Source organism: Herpailurus yagouaroundi, unplaced genomic scaffold, assembly GCF_014898765.1.
Source record: "Herpailurus yagouaroundi ecotype Mexico unplaced genomic scaffold, PumYag 203, whole genome shotgun sequence".
NCBI lineage: Eukaryota > Metazoa > Chordata > Mammalia > Carnivora > Felidae > Herpailurus > Herpailurus yagouaroundi.
Genome location: NW_024412434.1, coordinates 7,512,492 through 7,530,489, shown reverse-complemented (window position 1 = coordinate 7,530,489; position 17,998 = coordinate 7,512,492). Strand labels below are relative to the sequence as shown.

At 46.8% G+C, this 17,998-nt stretch overlaps 1 long non-coding RNA gene across 1 annotated transcript in view; it reads left to right on the top strand.

The window, feature by feature from the left end:
• Positions 1 to 12,529, top strand: part of LOC121014665 (uncharacterized) — a 60,167-nt gene extending 47,638 nt beyond the window's left edge. The window contains exon 4 of the long non-coding RNA XR_005783343.1: positions 12,136 to 12,529. This is a non-coding gene — a long non-coding RNA (uncharacterized LOC121014665). The remainder of the gene's footprint in view (positions 1 to 12,135) is intronic.
• The last annotated feature ends 5,469 nt before the right edge of the window (positions 12,530 to 17,998 follow it).

The window sequence follows — 17,998 nt, the reverse complement described above, 5'->3', positions numbered from 1 at the left end:
TCTACATCTGTGAAGGTCTACACGATTGCTGTTTTCTTTCCAGATTCTTGCCTGGGACTATTCAGAGAATAGTTTAGAGAATAATTTAGAGAAATTTTCAGATTCTTGCCTGGGACTAAACATCCAGAAATACACCATTTCTTCCGGGATGTCGGCATTTTCTTCTTTTCGTCTTCATTGACGATATAAGTTAAAATAGAAGTAAGCTAAACACTCGTAAACCTTGACAGAGAGAAAAAAATGCCTTCCGATACACGGAGTACCAATCTTTTAAGACCACTTAGTGTTTTGTGTACATGACTTTATATATCCTTGCAAGCTTTTTTGACCTTGGGAGCAAGAAGTTTCAATTCCTTTGCAGTTACATAAGAAAGCTGAAGTATTCAGAAAAGAAATAACTTCTAAGAGGGGTATCAGCAGTCCGAGAAGGAGCCAGATACGGAAATCAGGCTCCAAACACTCCAGAACCAGAGGGAAAGCTGGGAGCACCGCTCAAGACGGGAAAGTATCTGAGAGCAGATTTGCAGTGTTTGAAAGCAGATTACACGTAAAGGTGTTTCAGGTGAAAAGTAGACACAGAAAGTGAGCGTTTCCTGTAGAAGGAACTTACCGGAGGCTACTGAAGTTACCTCATGCGGCCTTGACAATAAATTGCACGCCGAAAGCTCTTGACGCGAATTTTATGGCCTTTTTTCATCTAAATGGCATCTCCCTCGCTTATCGTCACACCAGATTTGAACTTCCTAGATGTATATTTTGAATGTTCTTGAAAACACTGGGTGGTTGCAACCTGATGGCTCTAGGCTGCCAATCCCTGGTGGGGTTGAATAACCAGGGATATCCCCCCTCTTCCCCGTCCCTAACCCCTCACCCGGGGCGCGCGACAGGAGGCAGGCATTAAAGAATGGTGGTGGCCTTGGGGTTGTATCCAGCACCCTCCTCCTCCAGGGCCTCTGGGTCCCCACCTCCCACAGCATAATACCTTCATTTACTAAGTATGTGCCTGGAAAGCTTCCCCAAGAGCCGCATTCACTTACGTCCACACTTTATAGCGGTAGGGTTGTAGAAATGGAGACCGAGCACGCAAGTGCCCCACCTGAGTGAGGGTTTTGAGAAACATTCCCAGTCTTACATCTCCTTTTGAAATGTCTGCTTCGGGAATAAGGGCGGAGAATTAGGGAATCAATGGGATTAACTAAATTCACTGCCCTCTTATTCCTTATTTTTATAACACTTCGGGGTTTTGTGTCTCATTAAGAACCTGGCCAAGCACTCTGTTTCAGCAATACCATGTTCCAGATAGGAGTAACGTGCCCTGTTTCAATTTGTGGCTCATTTGTTTTCCATGTTTCGTTAGCACCACAGGCCTGAGCGCCAAATCACCTCCCCCGAGGAATGAAGGAACTGGCTTCAGGAGAAGTTGTGCTAAGATCACCTTTGTTTCAAGCGTGTAAAAATCCTTACCTCCAACTCTATTCTAATCTTTGCGACCAATTGTGTAGGCCCTGCCAACTTTTTATCAATATTGCCTTCTTTCCTGTCTCCTTCTGCTTCATTAGCCTGTAGCAACAAGCCAACAAACACAACCACCAACAAAGAAGCCTAACACAGAAATGGAGAGCTCCTTCTCAGACAACATGCCAGCCAGGAGAAGGGGGAATGGAGGGATGGAAAGCAGAAAGGGGACATTGAAAGGGGACATTGAAAGCTGGAGGTCATGTTTTTCTACATTCTGTTGCCTGGTCCCTTTCAGTGAGCTTTGGTTTCCTTTAGTCCCGGGAAGGGGATTTATGCTTATTTTTTTCTGACTAGGTTAACTATCTCTAAATACAGTGAAATAATTCAGAAACTCTATTTCAAAGACCTCAGGAAATATGGGGAAGAAAGGAAGGAAGCAAAGCGTGAGCCACAACCCACAGCCTTGTGAAGGGCTGTGAACTGTTCCGTGCGGAGGCTGGAGGCCAGATCTCCAGTGTAAGAAGGAACTCACTTCTCCCAAGAGGGTACAAGGGGAAGCTGCCGCCGGAGAGTCCCCCGGCATGAGCTCGTGTCACCGCCATCGCGCCTTTTGTGTTTGTGTCCTAGGCCTGCTGTACCACGCAAGCACCCATGGTGGCTTAAAACAACTGTAGGGGCACCCGGGTGGCTCAGTCTGTTAGGCCTCCGACTCTTGGTGTCAGCTCAGGTCATGCTCTCATGGTTAGTGGGTTTGAGCCCCGGATTGGGTTCTGTGCTAACAGTGTGGAGCCTGCTACGGATTCTTTTCCCTCTCTCTCCACCCCTACCTAGTTCTCTCTCTGTCTCTCTCTGTCTCTCTCTCTCTCTCTCTCTGTCTCCAAATAAACAAATAAGCATTAAAAAAAAAATTCTCATCTCTTCCACCACCATCACCCCTGTCTATCACCTCCCATATACATGACTGTGGTATCTCTCCAACCCTCCACCTGCTTCTACAAGGAAAGAAAGAAAGAAAGAAAGAAAGAAAGAAAGAAAGAAAGAAAGAGAAAGAGAAAGGAGGAAGGGTGGAAGGAAGGAAGGAAGGAAGGAAGGAAGGACAACACAACTGTATTCTCTCATAGTTCCAGAAACCACAAGTCCAAAATCATCTTAGATCAGCCCGAATCAAGGTGTTGGTGGGCCATATTCCATCCTGAAGGCCTGTGGGTGAATCTGTACCTTGTCACTCCCAGTTTCTTGTGGCTGCTGGCCACATTCTTTGACTTGTGGTCGCATCACTCTCCTCTCTGCCTCTGTGTCACATCACCTTCTCCTCTTCTGTCTGAAATCTCCCTCTGCCTTGCTTTTTTAACACTTGTGTTCACAGTGAGGGCTCCCCAGATCATCCAGAAGACCGCTTCTGTTTTAGGATCCGTATCTTCATCACATCGGCAGAGTGATAAGCCGACACGCACATGGTCCAGGGATCAGGATGTGGGCTTTCTGGGCGGCCGTTACCCAGCCGACCACAACACCCCCTGTTGTCTGGCACTCAGATTTTGGGGAAGTGGACTCGCTCGCCATCTCCCTGAAGAGTAGTTTGTTCCAAATACTGAGGAACCCATTTTAGAAGTTGTGGTTCTCAAGGGGCGCCTGGGTGGCTCAGTCGGTTAAGCATCCGGTTTCAGCTCAGGTCATGATCTCACTGTGGGTGGTTCGTGAGTTCCAGCCCCGCGTCCGGCCCTGTGCTGACAGCTCAGAGCCTGAAGCCCGCTTCGGATTCTGTGTCTCCCTCGCTCTCTGCCCCTCCCCTACTCATGCCCACTCCCTCTCGATCTCTCTCTCACAAAATAAGTAAACAGTAAAAAAAAAAAATTTAGAGAAATTGTGGTTCTCAGGCCAGATTGGGGGATTAATGGTCCAGAGTAGGATTTCTAAGACTAGGATTTGAGCTGAAGGAGGTATGGTCACTACACTCACCTCAAGTCTCCCTTTAATCTCCTGGGTATGTGGCAGGACCCTGTGTGCTTTGAAGGATGTGGAATTGTAGGGTGTCTCCATTGTCTGCAGCTAAGCCTGCCTGTGATGCTAAGAGCCTTGCACGAGGCAGGACACCGACATGACACTGGGAGGGGAGGGGGAGGAAAGAAAGTGGCAAATGGGAGATGGTCGTGAGGGATGGATGGCATTTGTGCCAAGGCTGATTCAGAAGATCCCTCTCATATTCTTCGGGATCTGGCTTCGTTTTCTCCGTCTTAACCCTTCTCACGTTGCCTCTAGTAGTCTGTTTGCCTGGCTGTCTCCCTAATCAGGCTGAGGATGAGGGTCTGTCTTCTTTGTCCCCTCAGAGAGCCCCAGCTTGTGGCATGGTGCGGGGCATGTAATAGAAGCTCAATAAACACGTGTTCGATTGAATGCATGAGTGGAGAAGGGAAAGGAGGAGATTCTGGGCAGAGGGTTGGCAAGAGAGGATGCTTGGTGGCACGACAATTGTGTGCAAGTCAATGCTGGGAGAGTCACGGGGAGGAAAGGCGGGCCGTGAGACTACGTTTGGCTCGTGGGATGGCCGTTCTATCTTTACCATGACTGGCAGTACACCTGTGACTCCTCTGGGCAGATGTGCGGGAGGTGACGGGCGGTTCCTGGCCCCACACACCCCGCCAAGGCAACAAACTGTGTCGGAGGGGATAAGAGCTGTGGGCCTAGCAGCTCAAGTCCTGCGTGACCTTGGGTATGTCACTTACGCCCCCCAGGCTGTGGTTTTCTTGGCTGCAAAATAAAGGTACCTCCAACAGCTCTGACCTATGGATGAATGGGACCAGCCATGTCAAGAGTGCTGCAGTGTCCAGGGGGTAGGTAGAGCTATTGTTATTGTGATTATAATAATCTGTCAGACGCCCGGCTGTGGGGATCAGAACAAACCGTGTGTGGCTGGGTGCACCTCGGTCCACACTTCTGCCTGGTGCTGGCATCTGAGCCTTCTTGCCCTCCCTGGTTGCCATGAGTGACTGGTGGCTTGTGGTTCTGTGTCAGGCTCCAGGGGGATCTTGATGAGGAGTCGAGGGGTTCTGGAGGGCGAGGCTCTCCGTGCCAGTATAAGCAGCAATTGGGGTCTTTCCAAGGGCTAAGTTTTGGCCCTGAGTCCATAGCTTGTTTCCAGCTTGCAAAGCGCTTGTCTTGTAGCCTTGAGAAGCTGAGCCAAGGGTCGCTGGGAGCTTCAAAGCATCCTAGCTCCTCTTGAAGAAAAGGGTCAGATGAGGCAAGCTTTGGTGCCAATCCGATTTGAGAGCCAGACTGTGTCTTTGGACCTCCCTCTCAAAGAGATTAGACCAGAGATCAGAGCCAGTGGGACCTTTTCCAGTGTTAATTGGGATTAATTATGAATAACAACACAGAAGCCCCTCACCCCTGTCTCTCCCGGTGTCCTGTCTTACATGGTGAGCTACAGAACTTGAATACAAATTTTGGAGAAATGCGAGCTGCTTTCAGAGTCTCCGCCCTTGTGGTGAGGGCTGCCCAGCAGGTTTCTTCCTTGGCAAAAGGGCTAAAGGTCAGAAGGAACATTGCATTTCAAATTATCCAATGGCATAGGTAAAACCCATTTACCAGTTGGAACACTTTTTTAATAGAGGAGGCCCTCACCAGAGTCCTAATTAAAAATCAATGTGATATATAATTAAATTCTAGCGATCACATATGCACCAGCTCGTCTCTTTAGCTTTTAGCCAGAGGCAGAGAAGGAGCACTCTTATTGATCAACTCAGAAGCCCTCGAGGTTGGTCAATACGAGATGTCTCGTCTGAGGGCTGGTGGCTGCTCAGCTGGGCGGCGTCCGAGCACCCAGCCTGAAGGACACTCCCAGCGAAGCATCCCACATCCCCCGATTACCGAAGTGCTCTGCCTGGAGGGCCAAGACCCCGTCCGCAGGCCTGCCTTCCATCTCCCTGAGCAGTGAGTTCCAAAGAGGAGGCTTTACAAAGAAAGAGGACACAGGTTCATGTCGTACAGACTCAGGCTGTTAGCTCAGCTCCACCATGGACACGCCCCCTTGTTATTTTCAGTGTGGGCTGTCCGGTACCAAAAGGGCGGCTGAGTCAGGAAGATGAAGGATCACATTGGTACCGACTTCCGTGAAGACTGCGAATGCCTTTAACCGTTCAGGCCAGTCCTAGGATACCTCGCATCCTACCCCTTTTATGTGGAAGAGGATTATTGATATTGTCCTTAAAACAAAAAGAAAAGAAAGGAAAGGAAAGGAAAGGAAAGGAAAGGAAAGGAAAGGAAAGGAAAGGAAAAGAAAAGAAAAGAAAAGAAAAGAAAAGAAAAAAGAAAAGAAAAGAAAAGAAAAAGCGATGGTGACAGGTATACAGTCCTTCTCAAAAGACTTCCACATTTTCGATTTTTGTCCTCTCGTCTGATCCCGGTCGCAATATGGTGACGTGAGGCATGGAGTGTTATTTTTATTTCCTCTTTACCTGTGAGCGGTTCCTCCTCTGAGCCACAGAGGGCTAAAGATGTCTCCGGGTGCATGCAGCCTGACAGATTTCTGGAGTGGAAGGGAGGTGTCTCTTCTCCATGTCCCGAAGTGAGAGACCACGTCTCTCACTGACCACTGTTGACCCTTGTCCATGCCAGGTCTCCTGCTCTCCAGACAGCTTTCTCTGTCTCTTTTTGAGCTGAATTTAGTCAATATATTTTTAATTGATGGCTTTCCGCCCTCCCCCCCTTTTTAGATTTTATTATTGAAATATTAGCATATTTTTGTTGTAAAAGATTTAAGTTATGTGTGAAAATATAGAGCACACATTGAAAGGTCCACTCAGGGCTTGGAATACATTCACTCCCACTGTCCTCTCAGGCCACCTCCCCCTCCTCTCGTCCCTTTCCCTTCCCCTGCCCCTGCTCCTTTTTTCTCCCTCTTTCTCCCCTCACCTCTCTCTCTCTCTCTCTTTCTCCCTCTCTCTCTTCCTCTCTCTGTATATGTAAGTAAAACAGAGATACTACTTTGCACAAAGAAAATAATGGCTTTAGAAGTCTGGCTTGGTGGAAAGCAAGAATTTTGTCAAGTTCTCTCCTTTATATGAAAGAGAACGACTGAACACCTTAGGTCTCGGAATTCTCCCAGAGAGGCCCCTGGGTGGCTCAGTGGGTTAAGCTCTGATTCTTGATTTTGGCTCAAGTCAGGATCTTACGTTTGTGGGATTGAGCCCCGTGGTGGACTCTGAGCTGGGTGTGGGGTCTGCTTGAGATTCTCATTTTCCCTCTCCCTTTCCCTCATTCTCTCTCTCACACACACACACACAAGGAATTCTCCCAGAGTATAGAGCTGGAGCTGAAGTTAGAAGGGACGAGGCTACAGCATAGATGAAAGACTGGAGAAATCTGATGGTTCACCGCCCTCGGCTGTGTGGGGAGACAGGAAGAAAGATAAGTAAAACCCCGCGAATCATCTTTGGTTTCTCCCTTTCCTTCCCGTCCCATATGCTGTCTCTCAGCAAATCTCCTCAGCTCCACCTTCGCAATATTTCCCAAATCCGATCCCTGTGGACCCCTCCCACTCCCCACCAACATCCTGGCCAAAGCTGTGAGTATCTCCCCTGGGTTATTGCAGTGGCCTCAGTGGCAAGCCAGAGCCAAATTTTGAAATGACAAGAGCTGATTCTTAAAGTCCCAGGAACTTTGCAAGGTGGTTGTTAAATATAGCCGTGGTTAAAAATTAAATAATGTCTGTATATATGGTGGAATATTATTCAGCTATGAAAAACAAGGAAATTCTGCCTTTGGTGACCGCATGGATGGACCTTGATGGCGTTATGCTAAGTCAGATAGAGAAAGACAAGTACTGCATGATCTCATTTATATGCAGAATCTAAAAACATCGAACTCATAGAAGCAGAGTAGAATGGTGGTTGCAGAGGCTGGGGTATGGGGAAGATAGGATGTTGGTCAAAGTGTACAAAATTCCAGTCATAAGAGGAGTAAGTTCTGAGAATCGGTTGCACCTAGCATGGTGACTATAATAAACGATCTTGTACTGCATACTCAGAATTGCTAAGGGAACCAATCTTAAATATTCCCACCCAAACACCAACAAAATGGTAGCCGTGAGAGATGGTGGACGTGTTCATGAAGCTTACTGCAGTAAACATTCTGCCATGTACATGTGAGTCAAATCAACATGTCACACATCTTAAACTTACACATTATTCTATGTCAATAAAGCTGGAAGAATGAAATAATATAAACTTATCATTAAATTACAGAAACCAAGGTAACGAACATTTAAAGTCATCACTTCCCTGGGGCACCTGGGGGGCTCAGTCGATTAAGTGTCCGACTTTAATATGGTAATAATGCGTCCTTCCACCTTACAGATGAGGAACTTAAGAAACTTGCTCAGCTCACACAGCTAGTAGGCAGATCTACTGTCTACTACTGTACAGTAAATCTGTACTCTTTCCAAGAGGAGGAGGTTTCAACAGACTTTATTAGAGAAAAATGTCTGAGGTCCCCATGAAAAATTGAATTTTCTTGGGGACTCTAAATGATATTGGAGAATGCCCACCGGGGCATGATGGAAGTTCTGCTGTCCAGATAAAGAGACCATGAAAGGAGGTATAATGACTTTCCCAGTCACCAGATCCATATAAGGCTTTCTGTGTTCCAGACATTTGTAAATAGGGTATAAGTACTATACTCTTGGGCTGGCCTATTGGAAGTGACTTGCCTTGGCTTCTCCGTGGGGGTCTCAGGTCAGGGCAAATGGCAGCAAGGCAATTGTAGCCCTTCTTGCCATGGGTGCTATGACAGGACTCATGGGGACTTCAGAAGTAGTAAGTAACACATGGGTTTTAAGGGTCCTCTGCTTCTGGGCCTCTTCGAATTATAGGCTGAGGCTGTCATAGTGTTCTCAAAATCAAGTAAACCCAAGTTGCCCCAGAAGCATGGTGGGCCTATTTGACCTTAAATTTTTCATCTCTACTCATACATTTAGATCATGTCTTAGGACAACCTCAAAAAAACGTACATGGCTGTTGAGATAGATGGGTTTAAGTTGGAATCGGGGCTTTGGATCTTTCTGGTTATTGCCTGCAGGCCAGTTATTTTGCTTCTCTTGACCTCAGTTTCTCCATTTGCACCACGTGGATACTGTTGGAATGAAATGAGACTAAGTGTCTGAAGAACCTGCTGAAGTGCCTGGTGCACGCGGTCCGTGGGCATCAGGTCTGGGTTTCCTTCCAGAAATGCAGGTCAGGGCCCCTCAGCAGGGATTTGTTTGGCCCCACCTGACGTCGTTCTCCCCACCGGTTTCAAACTGGGCTGCTCGCCTGTGGCCAGGGAGTGTATTCCAAAGCATTCCTGCTTGCCAGCTCAGGCCTTGGGGCTGCTGTGAAGCTACGATTCCTTTCATGGAGCTCATGTGTGTGACAGGGTGTGCCCAGCTCTTAAAGTGCTTTGATGAAAATGCCTTTGTGCTAAAAGCTCTATAAATATAAGGAGCAGACCTGGGCGTGGAGTTTCCAGAATACTCCCAATGTTAGCTGTCATCAAAGGCTCAGGTCATAGAAAAGTTGGAAATGGAGGTGGTTTGCCAATTCGGTGATTCTCCAAAGCAGGGATGGCTTTTCTTTTTCAACTGCTATTTCTTGACTCACTATGCTTGATTGTACAAGGCCCATCTTGCCTTTCTTGTATCTTCTGAGCTACAAAAACCTGATTTCAGGTATCTTAAAAAAAAAAAAAAAAAACCCTGCTAATCACATAGTCTTCCTACCCACCTCCGTACCCCACCCAACCTACTTACCATCCAACAGCACCCAACAGCACCCCCTGGTGGCCATCAGGGAGCTTCTCTGATCCCACACCTTTACCAACTCCTTATCCTTCAGTAGGAAATGTACCCATTCGTTTGTTCGTTCATTCATTCATTCGTTCGTTCATTCATTCGTTCATTCATTCACTTGTTTCTTCAACAACTTATTGATTAATTATGATGCCCCAGGTGTTGCAGACACTAGAGATACCAATGGGAACAGATACGATTCCCGTGGGAGCCACAACTCAGTGAGAAAGCAGATGGACAAGTAGCTGATTATAATCATAAAATGACCGCACCACACGATGCCAGCGACAGGACCAGAAGCATACTTATCTTCATTTCTTCTACACTGATATTCTCCTTGTCATATTCTTCTTTGTATTAGGTGGCATGGAAGCAGCCAAGGGAACTTTTATAACTTTTATAAAAGGAAGATTGAGTTTGGGATGTATTTTGCTTGGGTCTAGTGAGGGATTTTTAGGTGGCTTATAGTTAAGTTGCTGTTAGCCCTCCTCATGCAGAAATGGCTTCCAGAAATACTTTTGTCATTCACTGTTGTGACTCAACAGGCTGTGTCATCAGGCTTCACGATCAGAGGTTATATCACAATTTAAACATGTCTCCTCACTCCTGGCACCAGGGCTATGGGTGGAATGGAGAAACGTGATTTAAACGTATGGAGCCAGCAACTGGTCTGTGGGATGTTCTTCGGGTCATCAGACACGTCTGGGACGTTGTAAGGGGAGAGTTTGGTTATGGAAACACTTGACCGAGGTCTCCCAAGATTTGACAGCCATCTTAAAATTGTATACGACGTTTCTAATATTGAGCTGTGAAGCTGAAAGAAATGTTTTCAAACAACCTGTAATATACACCAAGTTCCCATCAACTGTGTTAGAGCAAGAGAATGGATTCTTCTTTTCTCTGTATAAGAAACGGAAGATCTAAAAACGCCTCATGAAGAAGTGATGAAGAGTACGCAGGTAAATAGTAGAGGGAAGAAAACTATCACGGAGGCTACAAACTCTGTAGTATTTGTAAGAATTGTAATATTTGTGGTATTTGTCAGGTGTTGTAGATCTATACTTTGCCGCAAACGTTCTTCTCATTCTAAATGAACTTACGCACACACCTAATTCTCTCTTTCAATTTGTATTCTTTCCTCCCATACTGTATCAACTCCAGACCCTACAAAACTTGAATCAGACCTCAGAAAGAGACCCTGAGGTTGCCCTGGGGATCCGTGAGAGTTCATGGAGCATCCACGTATGAGCGGAGAGATGGAAGAAATATACGAGCTTGCCAAGTGGCAAAGGGGGGGGGGCGGAGAACCTGGTGAGGGGACTTTCCAGGCAGAAGGACAAAAGAGAGAGCCCATGAGAGCATTTCCACACAGTATAGGAGGGCATTGCGATTGTGGGCATGGGAGATCCTAGAGGCCAGGTCAGGTCATGAAGAGGGGCTTCTGTTCTACTAAGAGGTTAAGCAATGGAGAAGCACTGGGGAGTTTCGACAGGGGATGGACAGGTGCGGGTCTGGGAGGGCTCCAATGTTCCTGTCTTTGTCCCTTGCAGCTTTTGGCCAATTCTGCCTTTTTCAGCCTTTCTTATCTCTGGGTACACATCTCCTTTAACCTTCCTTCTTTCTTATGCTTTGGGTTAATTCAGAAAAATGTTTCCCTCGTCCGCCCTCCTCTCTGTCCTGTGCATGCACATTCTTAATCTCGTCCCCCCCATTCATTTGTGAAATGGGAATGACCTCAGTCATCAAATAGAATAAAACAATGTTGGTGAGCACTCACTCTCTTAGTCTGTTTGGGCTGCTATAAGAAAATACCACAGGGGCGCCTGGGTGGCTCAGTTAGTTGCGCGTCCGACTTTGGATCAGGTCATGATCTCGCAGTTTTGGAGTTCGAGCCCTGCATTGGGCTCTGTGCCGACAGCTGGGAGCCTGGCGCCTGCTTCGGATTCTGTGTCTCCCGCTCTCTGCCCCTTTCCTGCTCACACTCTGTCTCTTTCCGTCTCTCAAAACATAAAATAAAATGTTAAAAAAAAAAAACCCGAGAAATGAAAAGAAAATACCACAGACTGAGTAGTTTATAAACAATGGAAATCGATGTCTCACAGCTCTGGAAGCTGGAAGTCCAAGATCAGGGTGCCAGCCTGGTAGAGTGAGGGCCCTCTTCCCAGTTCCTAGCCAGTGCCTTCTCGCTGTGTCCTCACACAGGGGAAGGGACTCTCAGCTCTCTGGAGAGTCTCTTTTATAAGGCACTAATCCAATTCGTGATGGTTCTACCCTCATGCTGTAAGCACCTCCCCAAGGCCTCACCTCCTGGTACCATCAACGTTGAGGGTCAGGGTTTCAACATATGAATTTCGGGGGGGGGAGGCGGGGAGGGACACAAATATTCCCGTGTGTGTGATGTGCTGAGGGATTTAGTTGCTAATGAGAACAGCAGAGATCCTATCTCTAAGAATTAGCTTGTCCCAGGGGCACCCGGGTGGCTCAGTAGGGTGAGCGTCTGACTTCTGCTCAGGTCATGATCCCACGGTTCGAAGTTTGAGCCCCGCGTCAGGCTCTGTGGTGACAGCTCAGAGCCTGGAGCCTGCCTCAAGTTCTGTTGCTCCCTCTCTCTGCCCCTCCCCTCCCTCTCTCACACTCTCCCTCTCTCTCTCTCTCAGAAATAATAAATAAACATTAAACAAAAAATTCAAAAAAATTAACCTGTCATAGAGAAGCAAGTATCGTTGACATTAAATGAGAAGAGAACATAAACGATATACTAGTTGAATGAAATGGTATCGTTTTACCAGACAGATAGAGTAATCTCTTTGAAGAGTTTTATACTAACTTCCAGACCTTTTCCTCTTTCTCTTTAGGAACTTGAACGAGTGTCTGGAAAGCACTCTATGAAGCAGCAGGGGAAGAATTCTCTCACGTTGCTAAAGCCGGGATGCTATGGTGAGCCAGCCTTTACCAAACACTCCACACGGAATATGTACAACTTACAAGTTCAAAGGGAGGTGAAGTAAACGTACTTTTAGGAAACGGAAATATGTTTGTCAGCGAATTTATATTTTCACAAATCTCTTATGCGGACACTCAGAGTAAGAAATGTCGATAGGAACGAGACCATTCGGACTGATCACATGACAAAAGCAGCACTATATTTAGAATCTTAGGCTTTACAAAAATTTTTTTCAATGTGCATTTAATTTTTGAGAGAGAGAGAGAGAGAGAGAGACAGAAAGCGAGCAGAGGAGGGGCAGAGTGAGAGAGGGAGGCATAGAATCCGATGCTGGCTTCAGGCTCCGAGAGCTGTCAGCACAGAGCCCGCCGCAGGGGCTCGAACTTGCAAACTGCGAGGTCATGACCTAAGCCAAAGTCAGACGCTCAACCAACTGAGCCACTCAGGCGCCCTTAGAATCTTAGGTTTTGAAAGTTGAAAGAAACTAACATGACTTCATCTTTCCCCCCCGTGTTATAATTTCTTCCAGTTTTCTTTGTTTGGATGAGGTGTCTGTATCCATGATGTTTTTAAGAAGCATGCTCAAGCCCTGGGATGTTTATTTCATTTGCGTAAGATGTGAATATTTATCCGTGTGAGCTTGTCCATGCTGCCGATCCTCCCTGAAGTGAATCTGTCGTGTTCTGTTTCAATCCATCTATGCGATCTGCTGAGCGAATCTCCCTGCAGTTTGCGATTCTTTCTTCCCAAACATGTGTCTCCTGTTTGTACTTACGTGGAGACACTGTCCTCCATTGATTCTTTCTGGTAGTGATTCCCTTACCTCTTTATGTTCTGACATTAAAAGGGGTTGGCTTAAATCATGTCTCCAGGGTAAATGGCATAAAGCTCTTGGTCACTTAAGCGTTTCCTGCCTGTGTGCATTTTCAGACATCGGCAATGGCTACCCCGTGAAGATACTGTCCTCAAAGATCAATGATTTCTGGATTTTCAGGGCTCATCTTTTCTACCAATTAAGCCATGGGCCTTTCCTTTTCTTTTTTTTTTTTTTTTTTAATTTTTTTTTTCAACGTTTTTATTTATTTATGGGACAGACAGAGACAGAGCATGAACGGGGGAGGGGCAGAGAGAGAGGGAGACACAGAATCGGAAACAGGCTCCAGGCTCCGAGCCATCAGCCCAGAGCCTGACGCGGGGCTCGAACTCACGGACCGTGAGATCGTGACCTGGCTGAAGTCGGACGCTTAACCGACTGCACCACCCAGGCGCCCCGGGCCTTTCCTTTTCAAACGTACATTTGCTTTGACATTTCATTACATGCGAACGTGGATTCAGCCATTTGAGCGTATGGATGTTAGCGTGGCAGTGACTTCTCTATGGAAAGATAGGAACATTTGCATCTTCTCCCATTTATTTATTTATTTATTTATTTATTTTTATTTATTTATTTTTAAATCCTTGCATATTTTTATTTTTATTTATTTTTTAAATGTTTATTTATTTTTGAAGGAGAGAGAGAGAGACAGAGTGTGAGTGGGGGAGGGGCAGAGAGAGGGAGACACAGGATCTGAAGCAGGCTCCAGGCTCCGAGCTGTCAGCACAGAGCCCGATGCGGGACTCGAACCCACGAACCGTGAGATCATGACCTGAGCTGAAGTCGGACGCTTCACCGACTGAGCCACCCAGGTGCCCCGCATCTTCTCCCATTTAATCCCAGTAACATCTTTGGGGTTTTTGTTTGTTTGCTTTTTTAATGAAGGCCAAACAATTTATAATCTAGGAGAATGAGATCCTTAGGAGTTGTGCATCTTGGCTGCACCATATCCCTGTATGTGTTCGCCGAGGGAAAATTTGCAAGTACACATTTCGTTTAACAGGACAGTTGAGCCTGTGTTGTTATACAGGGAGCTAGGGTCCTAACCTCTAGCGGGGTTGAAAATCCACATGTAACATACACAGTCGATTAACACATATTTTGTATGTTACATGTATTATATCCTGTGTTCTTTTTTTTTAATGTTTATTTATTTTTGAGAGAGAGACAGAGAGAGAGAGAGAGAGAGCGACCAGAGGAGGGACAGAGAGAGAGAGACACACAGAATCTGAAGCCAGACTCCAGGCTCCGAGCTGTCAGCACAGAGCCCGACACGGGGCTCAACCACGTGAACCGTGAGATCATGACCTGAGCCAAAGTCGGATGTTTAACCAACTGAGCCACCCAGGCACCCCACCCTCCACCCTGAATTCTTACAATAAAGGAAGCCAGAGGAAAGAAAGTGTTGTTAGGAAAATCATAAGGAAGAGCAAATATACTTATGGTACTGTACTGTACTTATGGGAAAAATATCTGCATACAAGTGGACCTCGGCCGTTCAATCCCGCGTTGTTCAAGAGTCCGTCGTATTTGCAATTTGGACCCCCAAATAGCGTGCATTGTGTAAATTCTCCCTTCCTCAAGAATTTGCTCCCGAGACAAATATTTATTGACGGTCCACTCTGCGGGAAGCCCTGTGCTCGCCCTGGGCACACAGATGTCTTACAGCCAGGCCTTGTGTCCTTAAAGAGCTTACAAGGTTGCCAAAGGGGAAAAAGCAAAGAAAAATGTAATCGAGGGGCTATTTACATACAAACGCTAAGCTGCCAAGTTGGCAAATTTAATAATGGCATCCCCAAGTTAATAGTAAACAACTTTCCAGCCCCGAAGGCTTTGTGCCCCTGCTGAGGCTGGATAAATGATTTTACCACAAAATATTGGATTAGAAGAAATTCATTTATGGTTTCCATGGGTTCTAACAAAAATGTGAGCGCCGCTCTGACTAGTTGAAACTCAGAAAAACTACTGAGCCTTTTCCTTTCAGTAAAGAAGTCAGGATCTTGAAGACACAGACGAAGGGGAACTGGGGTTTACCCTTGTTTGTTTCCTTCCCTGTCGTGACCCCTTTCAGGATGCTGAGCCACAAGTCCTAGAAATAAAGAGATACAGTTCGTTGCCAGAGGTTACTTGGCCCTTAGGTAGTTTTGTTTTGAAGACTAGCCAGAAATACAGAAACAATCTCATTGACCTTTAGATCAAAAGCCACCGGAAGCTCATAGAGGAAGAAAGAACCAAATGACGATGGCTGGCTCTTTTTGGGGACAAGAATGCAGCTTTCTGTATGGTTTGGGTTTTCCTCTGTGCCTATAAGAAGTATCACGTGGGCAGGTAATCTGTGTATCCACATTTGTTTTTAGAAAGAAGTGGGGGGGCAGTAATGTGACGCGGGCACATACCTACCTCCCTTTAATAGTTCATGGATCATGTTAACATTCATAAGCCATAACGTTTCTACTGTTCGAGAGGCCAAATCTGAAAACAGCATTTCTACAAATTCGTTTTTGAGGGGCCTTCACATCTTGAGGGATGGCTGCCGTGAATTAGCTCTATGACTCGCTTAGAGTGTGGTTGAGGTTTTAAATCCTACAGTCACCGCCTCGTTCTCATGGCTTCTTCCCATTTTTTCTCACATTTCTCTCCACAGTGCGTGAGTCTGGTGAGGATTCATCCATCGCTTGATCGCTACTGTGTTTCCTTAGTGTTTTTCTATCTTTAAAACCACATCGTTATGGGGCACCTGAGTGGCTCAGTCGGTTAAGCCTCTGACTTCAGCTCAGGTCGTGATCTCATGGCTCCTGAGTTCAAGCCCCACGTCGGGCTCTGTGCTGACAGCTTGGAGCCTGCTTTGGATTGTGTCTCCCTCTCTCTCTTCCCCTCCCCCTGCTCCTTCTCTCTCTCTCTCTCTCTCTCTCAAAATAAACATTAAAAAAAAATTTAAAACCCACATCGTTATAATTAGTAGCATAGATTTTGTACCTTTTGGTCTTCCGTGAAGGCTGACCTAGAAGTAGAGGGTGAGGTTCGGAAAGGCAGGCTTTCATTCAGTGAAAGGACGCCCTTTGTAACCATCAGGGCTGCCTCGTGGATTGGCCACCTTAAAAGGGAGTGAGCATGACGCCGGTGGGGCTGCATGGTGACAGGCTGCATTGTGGCACTAGGAAGATCAGAAAGAGGATGCTAACTTTAGGAGAGAAGTGGTGAAAAATCATCGCTCGGGTCCCTTCGGACCCTAAGCCTTTTATACTTCTGTGTGCCCAGCAGTACCAAGGAAGGCAGTTTTTACTTTAAATTTTTCATCACCAGGAAAAGCATCACACCTCATATAAGAGGATGAAGCTGTATTTTATGTTTGGCCATTTGCTCCTAGGGATTTTTTTTTTCCAGCTTATTTTCAGATCCTGAGCTGTGGTGGATACTGCCTGCTGTGGCCTGAATGTTTGGCCTCAATACGTTGAAATCACGACAAAGGCAGTGGGGCCGTTGGGGGGCGGGGATTAAGTCACTAGCGTGGAGCCCTCGTGAATGGAATTGGTGCCCTTGTGAAAGAGACCTCGGAGAGGCCCTTTGCCCCTTCCACTCTGTGAGGTTATAGATAGAAGATGCTGTCTATGAACCAGAAAGCGGGCTGGCACTGACTGCAGTCCCCCGGAGCGTGGACTTCCAGCCTCCCGATGTGTGAGAAATCAGACTCTGTTATTTACAAGCCACCGAGTCTCAGATAATCTGTTGGAGTGGCCTGCCTGGACTAAGACACCACCTAGCTGGAGTTTGAGGACCGACGTGTGCCTATGCGGTTTCCACACACGCCGTCCGGTTTAGCCATGCAGACGAACTGCACCATCACTTAGGTCAGATAGGCGGTTAATCGAGCAGAACGTCTGAGCAGGTTCTCCTGTGGCGACTGACTCTGCAGACTCTGGAGAAATGTCCTAAGTGTTAGAGTCGAAGCTGAATTTAAGGTACGGTGGGGTAAGGGAGCTTTGGGCGGGGAGAAAAGCAGAAGATCTTTCCTATTAGGAGGGGATAGATCACATCACATACCAATGCTTCGGAAATCCATTTATTTAATTTACTTATTTTTTTTTTTTTTACTTTTATTTTTTGAGACAGAGGGTGCAAGTCAGTGAGGGGCAGAGAGAGGGAGAGAAGCGGGGCTCACCCGAAGCAGGGTTCCTGCTCACCCGATGCAGGGACTCGAACTCACGAACTCGAGATCCTGTCAGACCTTAACCGACTGAGCCACCCAGACGTCCCTCAGAAATGCATTTAAATGCAGTCACACTCGCAGGCTCTGGACCAGTGGGAATCTAAACGAACGTGGAAGGTACTTTCTGCACTCCCGGATATCCTGGGACAGCTTCCCCAAGGGAGCGCCCACCACGTGGACTCGGTACATTCTGGACCCTGCCGCTCACACAGTAATGCCGTCTGAACTCCTGATTTGCAAACACAGAACCACCTCTTGTGAGTGACAGCCGGGCTGCCTGAGGACACGTCCTTCTAACGTGGCTTGTGTGGAACAAGACAGGACCCGCTGGAGGCTGCTCTGGGACCAGAGGTGGCGGGTCTTCCTGAGGTCTTCAGAGCTTGTCCTTCTCCAGTAGAGAAGTGGGGAGCATCTGTTCTGTCCCCTCCCTACCACTGCCCCAGCTGCCAGCCCTTCCCAGCCCTGCTGTGCACGTTGTCCCATCTCCCTCCTAGGACACTGACTCAACACCCTCTAACTAAATCCAAGCCTGCACCTTCAGGCTCTAATGGCTGCTTTTTATTAGTGCCACATAGCTATAACTGAGAACTTGACCTCCAGGTTCAATGCATATTAGGATCTTCTGTTAGTTGAGATATATATATGTGTGTGTGTGTGTGTGTGTGTGTGTGTGTGCATATATATTTAATTTAA